The following is a 13,873-nucleotide window of genomic DNA, read 5'->3' as shown; positions in this document are numbered from 1 at the left end:
AAAATAAAATTTACACACACGTATATAGTATATATGATGTGTCAGGGATTATGGCTATATTATATATATCAGGAATTCTTTATATGATTAACATTCTGGACTGTGCTACCAATGTCAAACAATGAGAAACCAAACATGCTCACATCTGTGTTGTAAAAAGAGCACGGAGAAGGAACAGTGGGAGAATGAATCACCTATGTCTGTGCTCAATGCTTCTGATAAGTTCAGTAGACAAATGTAAAAAAGAGCAATGACTAGTTTGCCCAGACCCTTCTCATTAGCTCACCACAATTACACAAGTGCTAAAACCTAAGTATTCAAAGAAAGACTGCAGGTGACCCTTTACTTCTCTCTGGTCCCTTTATCAAACCTCTGTGTCACTTATGATATTACTTGTTAATGTTCTAAATTCCAAAAAAAATGTAGGTAAACGCATTTTGCTAATTTTCACTTAACCAAATAATTTTTAAAATAGATAAAATGCTTCAGTTCTTACAACAGAAACCTCAGTATTCACATTGATTAAAAAGTTCAGAATTACTCAAGCATGAGAACTGGGAATGTGTGTGCTTATTTGGAAAAGAACTACTGAATTTGTCCTCGGAGGAAAAGGCAGACCTGAAGCACCACATTACTGGAATGTTTGAAAGATGTTGACAGGCCTTTATCTTCTAATCTTCAGTGAGAGCTGCTTGTACAAACCATTTCATGAGTATACACGCCCATTATGCAAGGTATCTGATGTATTAAAGAAGTCAGAAGTTGAGTCACTTCACTTCTTCCTGTTGCTTCCAGTTGCTAGAATACTGGCAACTTACATAAATGTATTTCATGCATTGATGTAGATTCCCAGCATGGAACTGATGGTATCATAGTTTTGAACTCCTTACACTGTTACTATTTCTGCATAGTTGACTACTTTATGGGTGTCATACAGAAGGAACATGCTGAAAAGAACTCATCTACCATGAATTGCCACTCAGTACAGACTGGTACCATGTACAGAAGCAGATCCCAGTGAGGACACAAAGACCAAGGTCTACCTCCAGGGGTGCCCCCATGTTCAAAAACTTCTCCCTGGTGCATACATGGAACAGTGGAGAGGCCTCCCGGGATGGCTGCTGTGTACCATGCAGCTCCAATGAGAAGAGACTGCTCCCCCAATATCATCAGAGAAGCCACCACTGCTCCCGTCACACCAGAATGTAGTGACCAAGCAAGATGCTTTGGGCCTGGGCTGCAGTTACATGGTGTCAGTTGTACCAGCATTCCAGCTCCAATCATGTCTGCAAAGGTCACACCACTTGTCACCCAAGAGCCTGTCATCATTAAGTTCATGTGAGAATGAGAGTTCTGCTCACTGCCAGGGCAGACAAAGCTGTTAAACCAGTACTTCATGCTAAATAAGTACAGTTAGAATAAATTCTGTCCTTCACGTGCTGAGGCTAAATAACAGCCTTTTCAATAGCTCCTATCTCATTGGACAATGTCATTGCCAAGTCAAAGTAGCACAATGCTTTCCGACGAATAGCAGGCCCTCCCTCCAGCAAAAAACCATCTTCCCCATCTGATCGATTTTAAATATTCCTTTGATTAACATTTCCAATGTGGCCACTTTGAGTTCTTGGCCAGTATTCCCATGCAGGCTCCCAATTCTTGTCTTGGTGGCATATTCCCTGCTGGGTGTTAAAAGCCACTGATTCTTTGTGATGGAATTCTTCACAACATGGGAGGTCTTGGTGAAAGCTAGGTGGAAAACTCCAGAAGGTAGTGTCCACAGCCACACAAGTCTTTTGGGCAGCACGGTGATGCATCAGGTTTACCAAGAAGATCTGAAAGCTGAGTCCACGTTGCCTCAACTGCGCAGTTCCCCTTCTCAATGAATGTTTCATACTGTCACATTGAAATGTAATGTCTCTCTCACACCTTTAATGGACCTTCAATGCATGCGTGATTTTGAAACATCACGTGTCAATCATTTGGAAAACAGTTTGCTGAGCTACATAGATCTTCCAATGTTGGCACACTTCATTATACAATATCAAAAAAGTCACATTTGCTAACATTGCCACCAATCTGATTAGAATTCTTGGTGTTTGGGGAAGCGGTCAAACTAACAGTGGTTTGGAAAATACAGATTTTCCAAAATTCTAATTTTTTCCTGAAAGTTGAATTTTATCTTTGGCAACAAACACTGTCAGTTATTTTCCTGAAAGTTGCAGGCTTACTTGGCTCATTTTCAAAAAAAGTCTGCCAAATTTTCATGTTTAAATAACCATAGTTTATCTTCCAGTTGTTCTTTCAAGGAAAGATGGGGTTTCATTTTAAAAAGTGGCTAGTTCAGCATACAATTCAAATAATCACATGCGCTTTTCCTCAACGCAACCATTGTACGTCTGTACACAGCAGAAGTGCTTTATGTGTATTTCCTGTTTTATCGCACAGAATATTAAAAAGATGTATACTCAAAGACTGAAATTTAATATAAAAGTTACTTTTTCTTGCTTCATTAAAGACTTCTTAAATGAAACTGATCTTTTTTTTCTTTTCCTGCAAGTGTGTGGTGGTGGAGAAAACAGTAACTACTAGTGCACTTGGTACCACTACCTTGATTCATGCCAAGGCACTTGAGATTTAACCCACCAATGTTTCTGTACCATCAGTGCAAATGTGAACACACTGAAAAAGTCAAATAATGCTTTATTATTATTCATAAAATGTTTTTAACCTCTTGGACCCTCAGAAATATTTTTCAGGGACCACGTTTTGAGAACCGATGATCTAAGTGTAAGCTCTATGCAAAGCCTTGGGTTTATTTTGTTCACTGTTATATCTTCGACACTGTTGTACTAGAGCAGTGCCTGACACACAGAAGATGATTAGTAAATATTTCCTAAATGTATTAATAAAGCAAGAACAGATGGGAGATTAATCCTTTGTAGAAAACAGAATAATAAAATGTATGTTTTTTTGCTACATATAGCTTGATAATTAATTAACACATGCCACAAGATGGTATGAAATATCTAGTTTCATTATTGCCATTTCCTTCACTAAAGATTCCACTGATTTCTGAATTATGAGCAAAAAATCTAAAGGACTGTTGCGAAGGAAGAAATGTAAAGTGTGCCAGGATCACATAACAAATGCTAGGGTTTTTTTTCCTTGTAAAAGCACAGAGCTGAAATGACTTTAGAGATCATCCAGCCTGATTCTTTCATTTTTACAACTGAGAAAACTAAGCTGCTAGGGGACTAAATGGCCCAAAGTCATCATAGTTAGTGAAAGGACTAAAGTACAGAATCTTTTTTTTTTTTAGTTTTATAATTTTTTAAAATTGAAGTATAGTTGATTTACAATATTGTGTTAGTTTCAGGTGTACAGCAAAATGATTAAGTTATGTGTATACGTATATTCTTTTCTACTTTAGGTTATTACAAGATATTGAATATAGTTCCCTATGACATATAATGGGTCCTTATTATTTATTTATTTTATGTAAAAGTAGTTTGTGTCTGTTAATCTCAAGTTCCTAATTTGTCCCTCCTTCTGTTCCCTTTCCCCTTTGGTAACCATAAATTTGTTTTCTATATCTGTGAGTCTGTTTCTGTTATGTATATAGAATCATTTGTGTTATTTTTTAGAGTTTGCATATAAGTGATACCATACAGTATTTTTCTTTCTCTGTCTGACTTATTTCACTTAGTACGATAATCTCTAGGTCCATTCATGTTGCTGCAAATGGCATTATTTCATTCTTTTTTATGGCTGAGTAATATTCCATTGTGTGTATATACCACATCTTCTTTATCCAGTCATCTGCCCATGGGCATTTGGGTTACTTCCATGTCTTGGCTATTGTAAATAGTGCTGTTATGAATATTGGGGTGCGTGCATCTTTTTAAATTATGGTTTTCATCTCTTCCAGATATATGCCCAGGAGCAGGATTGCTGGATCATATGGTAGCTCTATCTTTAGTTTTTTAAGGAAACTTCATACTGTTTTCAATAGTGGATGCACCAATTTACATTCCCATCAACAGTGTGAGAGGGTTCCCTTCTCTCTACACCCTCTTCAGCATTGATCGTTTTTGGACTTTTTAATAATGGTCATTCTGACTGGTGTGAGGTGGTACCTCATTGTGGTTTTGATGTGCATTTCTCTAATAATTAGCGAGGTTGAACATCTTTTCATGTGCCTGTTGGCCATCTGTACGTCTTCTTTGAAGAAATTTCTGTTTAGGTCTTCTGTCCATTTTTGGATTGGGTTGTTTGTTTTTTGGATATTGAGTTGTATGAGCTCTTTGTATATTTTGGAAATTAATCCCTTGTTGGTCTCATCATTTGCAAATATTTTCTCCCATTCTGTAGGTTGTTTTGTTTATGGTTTCCTTCACTGTGCAAAAGCTTTTAAGTTTGATTAGGTTCCATCTGTTTATTTTTGCTTTTATTTCTTTTGTCTTGGGAGACTAATCTAAGAAAATATTGCTACGATTTGTGGCCAAGTAAAATATAGAATCTTTTACATTTTCTCTTGTTTATAGCAATGGTAGGACTGGAATGGGAAGCAAGAGAAGAAATTTTGTGTGTTTTTCATGTAGAAAATTGGCCAAGCAAGCTCAGAGGCAGAAATTCAAACCACTCCAAGGATGGAAGAGGAACCTGAAGCTAAAGGATGGAACATCTAAATGTACCTCGAGCACTTTGCTCCTCTCCCACACAGCTCAGGCTGGAAAGATGCAAAGACTGCATGGGGAGTCAAGCCAGTCCCATGGAACTGTGGAGAGGAAGAGTCAGGCTCTCAGAGGTAGGCAAGGAGGGCCCTGGAGCTGTACTGGATAGTAACATGGATGGGGCCAGAGACTGGAGAAGCCCCCAAAGAGAAGCACATCTTTGGCATTTTTTAGCAGGGAGCAATTGGCATTTTGTGTGACATTGTCCTGCACATGGAAGGATGTCTACCAATCCTACCCTCACCCACTGAATGCCAGTTAATCCGTAAGTCGCTGTGACCCTTGAAAATGCCCTGCATGTTTCCAAATGCTCACTAGGGGGCTTGTGTCACCCCGGTTACCATTTCTCCCTTCACTCACGGAATCAGTAGCACTCATTGCTCTAGGATGAGAGTGAACATAACCAAGTTTCTGAATGGAATTTTAAAATCAGAGTGGAAACAGGAGGCTTCTTATTATAAGGCAGGTTTCTTGAAACAGGAAGCGTCTCTGTGTGTGTGTGTGTGTGTGTGTGTGCATGCGCTAAATGAATAAGCACTTGGAGGACCCAGGGGAAATTATACCATAAACCAAAGAGTTAGGAGATGTGAAGTTGTCTGGCAAAAGGTAACGAAAGAAAGAAAATCTGAGGGCAGGTGACTAGACTGTAGATGCTAGTCAGTGCCTAAGAGAGGACTGTACCCTCTGTTCACTCTCTTCAGGCAGCCAAGAGGACAAGACATTCCCTTGGGGAAGACAGGAAGGACTTGAGGGCAGAGAGGATCCTCACTTGTCTCCAGCAGGCCTCACTGGGTGAATGAGACACTCCTCCCCACACTCCAGCAGACTGAGCACCCAGCACTTCCTTGAGTCCCCTGAAGTGCACAGGAGTGGCTGAGAGGTTGATGGAGGAACAGGAGGGGCCTTGTGATCGGGGTAAGCTGATGGAGATGGTGCAGACTTGGGGCAGGAGGGTAGGCAGCTGACAACCAGACCGGGGACCTGCCCAGCTCAGCAGGTCCTGGGCCTGGTGTCTCTAAGGTCAGTACAGCATGTAAGTAAATCCCCAGAAAAGAGAAGGAAAAGGGAGAAGGGCACAACCCTGGACTGACTGAATTTGAATCTATAAATTGCAAAGTTTACATAGAAGGTTAAATTTTAGGCTCTTAAATGAAGAGTGCCTCAGCAGCTAAATGCAGTAATAAGGACATAAAGAGCCCAAGAAATGCGTTTTAAATACATTAATGAATATGTACTCCCTCTTTAATGAAGCCCCCTTTAAATCTGCAGGAAGTATCTAAGTGCCAAATATCAGCTATTCGGCTTGTTAAAGGTTAATTATTTGTGTAGCCTTGATGACTATGTATTGACAAACAAATGCCCCTTTTACTTCCCTGTGATTGTAAATACCACTGAAGTAGCTCCTAACTATATAGAAGCTGCAGACCTGTTAATTTTGCCATTATCAATGGATAAGACACGGGAGCCGGACTCTGTCCATTTTTTAATCACTGAAATATTTGCTCTCTATTTTATGCGAAGTATAATTTTAAAATTAAATTGTCACTAAGAAAACAAAGACTTAGACCTTAGAATAGTATTCTTGAAACATCCTTCAAAGCATTGAATTCTTCACTTGAGAACCATAGTGTAAATTCAGAGAGATAAATTCCACCTTAGTTTCAACTAAATATCCAGGAGCAAATGATTTTCTCTTTGTTCACACTCTTATAGAGGTGGGTTTTTTAATTGATGTTATTAACATTCGGATGTTTAACATAATAGACATATGTCCATGCAGACTCAGCCCTCTTATGGAGATGACCAAAATGGGCACTTCTGACCTAATGCACACACTCACTCCGAGTAAGCCTAGAGTTGATTTTCTTGTTTTGATACTGGTAGGCAGCTCATGTTTTACATTAGTAATTTCTACCTCTCTCTCTCTCTCCAGAAAGCAAGAGAATTTTGGTTTGTTCTCAAAGACTGCCAAAGTAGTCTGAAAAAAAAAAAGGCCTTAAGCTCTCATAAGCACATAATCAGATCTTCCTGCCTTTCATGGGGACCGTTGTTTGGTAAACTCTGCTTTATGTTCCAAAAGAACAAAGTGGCAGTGTTCTCATACACTTCTAGTTTTGCAACCAAGTCCTGTAAAATGTCATGTTCTCATGACTAAATATGTGGGTTTTTCAGGGCAGTCTCCTTGCCTTATGTCAAAACCAAGTGATAAAACAAAGGAATGTGCTGAAGTCAGTCTATTTTGTTGCACACCTGACACCTTTGGTGGTTGACTTTATTACTTGATTCATGAAAAAAATCTGCAAGCTTGGCTTTCAGGTCATTTCTGATAGCCTTGTGGTTCCTTCTGTGACTTGGGAGCTTTGTATTCTGTTTGTCATTTGCTTGTTTGTTTTACTTTTCAGTGACAATGAGTTGGTAGCTTGAATGGTATCAATGCTTTAATTCTATAAAGAACAAAGAAAGAGGACTTTTGGGGGGTGGAGGGTGGGAAGGGATAGACTGGGACTTCAAAATTGTAGAATAGATAAACAAGATTACACTGTATAGCACAGGGAAATATACACAAAATGTTATGATAACTCAGAGAGAAAAAAATGTGACAATGAGTGTGTATATGTCCATGAATGACTGAAAAATTGTGCTGAACACTGGAATTTGACACAACATTGTAAAATGATTATAAATCAATAAAAAATGTTAAATAAATAAATAAATAAAATACCCAAGCAAAAAAAAAAAAAAAAAAAGAGGACTTTTTAGACTTCTTAATCCCATTAATGGGTTCTCGGGTAAAGATGGCTGAGGATGAATAGAACAGCAAGGCAGTTGTGAACGTAGAATTTCTTTTTTTTTCTTTGGTTACTTAATTCTGTAAGTAATGGGAAACACATGAAACATAAAATTCTAAGAACTAACTTTGAAGCTCAACATTTAAAAACCAAAATGTGAATTGGAAACTGGATGTTAGTCACCGAGCACGCCAAGAAACTTATTTCTTGCACTTGTAACTACTTTTTCAAACAGGTTAAAAACTGATAAGAAGCTTGGGAAACTCTTATCATTGTGATAAATAGGTTAACCCATTCCTAAACTGTTAAGACTTTAAAAGGCCTAAATTCCTTAAAGCATTAGGGGATTTTTTTTCTACTTGCTAAACATGCAGTATAAGAATCATTTTTGTTACAATAAATTCAGATTTAAATATCTTCTTATTCATGTGATATATGAGTACATTTGCAGCCTATGGTTGCTTAAGGTGACACTGCAGAACATTGCAGGAAGTGCTGATTAGAATGTGCACATTTGCTCTGAGTCTGTGAATTCCACACAGGTCTGCTGATGGGTGGCAGAGGCTCTCCCACAACTGTGTAGTTCTAGGTCATGGCCACCTGTGCATCAGCCTACGGGTGCCTACCGTTGATATTTTGGTGCCTATCTTTCCTGTCTTTTCCTCTCTTCATATACAAAGTTATGAAGTTAATCTCACAGTGTACTTGCTAGCTCATAATCTTTCATTAACAATATGTTACTATTACACACATGTTAACATTACAGTATGTTACTAATTTAAAAACTACGTGGTCAGCCATGTCAGATAATCCATCATTCACAGTTGGACCACAGTTGGACCTTGAATATACAAGTTTGAACTGTGCACATCCACTTGTATGCAGGGTTTTTTCAGGAGTAAATACTACAGTACTACCTGATCTGCTGTTGGTTGAACCCGAGGATGCAGAACCGCGGATATGGAGGAACCACCGATGTAGAGGAACCACGACTGCGGAGAATGAACAACAGGTTATATTCAGATTTTCCACTGCTAGAAAGGTCAGGGATCCTAACCCCCTACCTGTTCAAGGTCAGTTCTACTTTCTTATTGTTATACACTTGGACTATTTCCGATTTTTACATATTGTAAATATTGTTGTGATAGCATCTTTAAACTTAAATCTTGGGGAATATCCTAATTATTTCCTATAGATAAATTCCTAAAAATAATATTATTGAGTCAAAAGGCAAATATTTTTAAATACATGCAATATTACCACCCAAAGATAACCACTGCCAACAATTTGATGCATATTTTTAGTCTTTTTAAAATTAATATATATGAGCATGAACATATGTGTATATATATATATATATCTTGAAAAAGTTGTTATTATGTTATGTATAGGAGGGGATGTATTGAAGGATTTTAAGCAGGGGAATGATATGCTCTGATGTTCATTTACTTTTTATTTTGTTTTATTTTTATTGAAGAATAGTTGGTTTACAATGTTGTGTTAATTTCTTGTGTACAGCACAGTGATTCAGTTATATATATATATATATTCCTTTTCATATTCTTTTTCATTATAGGGTATTATGAGGTATTGAATATAATTCCCTGTGCTATAACAGTAGGACCTTGTTGTTTATCTGTTTTATATATAGCAGTTAGTATCTACAAATCGCAAACTCCCAGTTAATCTCTCCTTTCCACCCCCTGCCCTCTGCCCCTCTGGTAACCACAATTTTGTTTTCTATGTTTGGGAGTCTATTTCTGTTTTGTAAATAAGTTCATTTGTGTCATTTTTTAGATTCCACATGTAAGTGATATCATACGGTATTTTTCTTTATCTTTCTGGCTTACTTCACTTAGAAGGACAATCTCTAGGTCCATCCATGTTGCTGCAAATGGCACTATTTTATTCTTTTTTATGGCTGAATAGTATTCCATTGTATAAATATACCACAGCTTTTTTATCCAGTCATCTGCCAATGGACATTTAAGTTGTTTCCATGTCTTGGCTGTTGTAGATAGTGCTGTTAGAATATTGGGATACATGTATCTTTTCGAATTAGAGTTTCCTCCAGGATTATGCCCAGGAGTGGGATTGCTGGATCATATGGTAAGTTTATTTTTAGTTTTTTAAGCAATCTCCATGCTGTTGTCCATAAAGGCTACACCAGTTTACATTCCTATAAACAGTGTAGGAGGGCTCCTTTTTTTCTAACACCCTCTCCAGCATTTATCACTTGTGGACTTTCTTAATGATGGCCATTCTGACTGGTGTGAGGTGATAACCTCATTGTAGTTTTGATTTGCATTTCTCTGATAATAAGCTATACTGAGCATTTTTTCCTGTGCCTGTTGGCCATGTGTATGTCTTCATTGGAGGAATGCTTGTTTAGGTCTTCTGCCCATTTTTGGATTGGATTGTTTGTTTTTTTGTTATTGAGTTGTATGAGCTATTTGTATATTCTGGAAATTAAGCCCTTGTCAGCTGCATCATTTGCAAATATTTCTCCCATTCCATATATTGTCTTTTTGTTTTGTTTAGAGGTTCCTTTGCTGTGCAAAAGTTTATAAGTTTAATTAGGTCCCATTTCTTTATTTTTGCTTTTATTTCTATTGTCTAGGTAGACTACCCTAGAGTATTGCTAAGATTTATGTCAGAGAATGTTTTGCCTATGTTTTCTTCTAGGACAATGTTCATATCAGAAGGATCACTCTGGCTGCCCCATTGAAGATAGACTAATCAGGAGCAAGGGCAGAAGCAGAGCCCAGGGTGAAGTTGCAGTAGGATTAGGGTTGTGCTTAGGGTTAGGGTTAAGAGAGAGGACTGAGTGTTGCAGCAGAGGGGCAGCATTGGAGGCACTGAATGGTGGTCAGATTCTGGATATCTTTTTGCAGAAAGACAGACTAGATGTGGAGTACCAGAGAAAGAAAGGAGTGCAGATTAACTCCAAGTTTTAGAGACTTGAGCCGTTGGAAGGATGGCATTGGCAGCAAGTGACAGGGAAAGGCTGTAGGTAGAGCATGTTTGGGGAGAGGGAAAAACAAGAATTTCATTTGGAGAGAGTGAGTTTAAGATGTCTATTAGGTATCCCAGTGGAGAGGTCCAGTAGGCTGTTGAACACGTGAACCTGGAGTTCTGGCACGAGCAGGCATTGGAAATATAAATTGGAAATCCTTGGCGTATAGGTAATATTTAAAGCCAGGATACGGGGTGAGATTAACAAGAGAGTTAGTAGAGACAAAGAGAAGAAGGACTAAAGACTGGAGAAGGGGAGCATGATGACATGAAGAGCATATACTGTGCCCAGATTTTCCATTGACTCATTTAATCTCCAAAATAACTCAGTGATAGGGTACAATTATACCATTTTACCAAGGATGAATGAGGCACGGAAAGATTATGTCAATAATCAATGACTTAGTTCATTGACAAAATAAGTTTTAACTACCGTTTTTAATAATGCAAATTTATTTTGAAATAAATCATGTGAACTTTTTCTGCACAGACTTTATCCGTTATGTCTCAAAAATCTTAGCAGTTATACATTCTAGTTATACTTTAAAGAATCAGCATGACTAATCTGTTCAAAGGTGCTTTTCTTTCCTGCTGACAACACATTTCTAAGGTGGCATATTGAGGAGAGAACAACAACAAAAAAGCTGATGTTCAAAAATGAGAAAAAGAGAGCCGTTTTTAGTGTTGGATATTTCTTAAAGACATTGTCTTTCTTTGCTTTCATGTGTCTCTTCCTCAAGAACCATGCATTCTCTAATCATATTTAAAGATGAGAGAGGCAAGTTAATAAAGGGAAATTGTCATCACTCCTCCCACCTCACCCTATAATACATTCAGAATATCTCAACGGGTCACTAAAGCTATAGTTAGTCTTAACAGAAGTGTACAAGACAAGGAAAGGCAAAAAGCCTTTTGGTGGGTTAATCATTACAGAAGATTTCCAGAAAAAAGATTTGAAATGTCCCCTTGGTACCTTGGAGATTTTTACATCTTGGAACAAGGATGTGGATGAATGAGCTTGAAGTCTGCTTTTCTGCCTTCTCCTCTTCTTTGGGAGAAAGATTATTGTGAAAGGGGAGGTGGATAGAAGAGCTTGCAAAATGGCTTTTCAGACTGATCAATTTTAGAAAAAGGACAAATGGAAGCTGAGGATCTGGAAATAAATTTTCCCTGCAAGCAGTGCTCCTTGGAAAATCTTCACATACTTTTAGGGGTTCCTGTAACTCAGGTAGAATACGATTGTCTTAAATAATTCCAACAGGGAGGAAATAAAGAGGGATATCTTAAAAAAAACAGGAGTGGCTTCAGAGGCATTCCTCTACTGACCCCAAAATGTGAGGCAGTGGGTTGAAGTGTATATTTTTGTAAATACTAGAGAGCAGCATGTTATTTAAGCATGACCCTTAAGCAACAGTATTGGGAAAAGCAGGTCCAGAATGAGCTTATGGATGTGACAAATAGTAGAAAAACAAAAGGGGTCCTTTTAAGGTCATGTTCATAGCAAGAACAAAAACACAAAGTCTCTGGGGAAAAATGACGTAATGCTAAAAAGATAACAGTGAAAGCAGAACAAACCAAAGTCTCTTTTTCTCCATTCTTCCCTCGGTAACTACCTTCAGATGGAAAAGGGAAAAGAGTTATGGTAGGAGAGAACCTAAATGCAAGAAAGATAAGAAATAAGAGGAGATCTTTAAAAAATTTAGTTAGCTTAATGAGTTTATCTTTATGCCAGATGAATTGTATCCTGAAATATTTTGAGAGCTTGTTTTATTTTTTTTTTGATTGAAGTGTAGTTGATTTACAATGTTAGTTTCAGGTGTACAGCAAATTGATTCAGTTATACGTATACATTCATATGTATTTTTTTCAGATTCTTTTCCATTATAGCTTATTACAAGACACAGAAAGTAGTTCCTTGTGCTATACAGTAGGTTTTTATTGTTTATTTTGTATATAGTAATGTGTATCTTTTAATCCAAAATCCCTAATTTATCCCCTCCTTTCCCCTTTTGATAACCATAGTTTTCTTTTGTTCTATGTCTGTGAGTCTATTTCTGGTTTGTAAATAAAATTTGTATCTTTTTTTAGATTCCACATATAAGTGATATCATACAGTATTTGTCTTTCTCTGACTCACTTCGCATAGTATGATAATCTCTAGGTCCATCCATGTTGCTGCGAATGGCATTATTTCATTCTTTTTTATGGCTGAGTAGTATTCTACTGCATAAATATACCACATCTTCTTTATCTATTCATCTGTCAATGGACATTTAGGTTGCTTCCATGTCTTGGCTGTTGTAAATAGTGCTGCTGTGAATGTTGGGGTGCATGTATCTTTTTGAATTATAATTTTCATCTTTTTCAGATATATGCCCAGGAATAGGTTTGCTGGATCATATGGTAACTGTATTTTTAGTTTTTTAAGGAATCTCCATGTTGTCTTCCTTAATGGCTGCACCAATTTACATTCCCACTAACAGTGTAGGGTGGCTCCTTTTTCTTCACAACTTCTCCAGCATTTCTTATTTGTAGACTTTTTAATGATGTCCATTCTGACTGGTATGAAGTGATACTTCATTGTAGTTTTGCTTTGAATTTCTACAATAATTAGCAATGTTGAGCATCTTTTCATGTGCCTATTGGCTATGAAAGCTTGTAATTGTAATCATGCAACCATAGTTAACAATCTTAGAAAATAATGTTATGAACAGAAAGTCAGCATGCATTTATTAAGAATCAATACTGTCAAACTAACCTTACATCTAAGAACTTGCTACTCAACTTAAGAACTAGGGTTTGTATATTTTTCATTTAAAATTTTATTGGAGCTGTTCTCCAGTATTCCTCATTAAATAGTCTCGTGTACTACAATTTCAAGTAGTTACATAGTGCTCAATTATATGAATATACCCTAAATTACTTAACCAATCCACCATGGTCCAGTTTATACTGTTTCACATTTTTGGCTTTTAGAAACCATGCTAGGGTTATGATCATTTTACATAAAAGTTTGTAAATTATAATTTTTTAAAATTTTGGTCAAATTCCCAGAAGAAGAATGAATGAATCAAAGGGCTTCATATTTCAAAGGCCTTGTTTATTACCAAAGTTGCCTCCAGAAGGAAGTACCTATTTACATTCTCAACAACAATATACAAATGCCTATTTTTCCAACCCTTATCATTACTGGAAAATTTTGGTAGAAAAATGTGTTTTGGTGATTTTTTAAATTGTGGCAAAATATGTATAACATAAACTTTGCCACTTTAACCGTTTTTAAGTGTACAATTCAGTAGCACTAAATACATTCACTGTGTTGTACAACCATCATCA

At 37.1% G+C, this 13,873-nt stretch overlaps 1 pseudogene; it reads right to left on the bottom strand.

Annotated features, from left to right (window-relative positions):
- Window positions 1-772: 772 nt before the first annotated feature.
- Window positions 773-1,813, bottom strand: LOC105091219 (growth hormone-inducible transmembrane protein-like; annotated as a pseudogene).
- Window positions 1,814-13,873: the final 12,060 nt, after the last annotated feature.

This window comes from Camelus dromedarius, chromosome 1, assembly GCF_036321535.1.
Source record: "Camelus dromedarius isolate mCamDro1 chromosome 1, mCamDro1.pat, whole genome shotgun sequence".
NCBI classification, from domain to species: domain Eukaryota; kingdom Metazoa; phylum Chordata; class Mammalia; order Artiodactyla; family Camelidae; genus Camelus; species Camelus dromedarius.
Note: the sequence above shows the minus strand (reverse complement) of the source record. Positions and strands in the feature narration are given on the sequence as shown.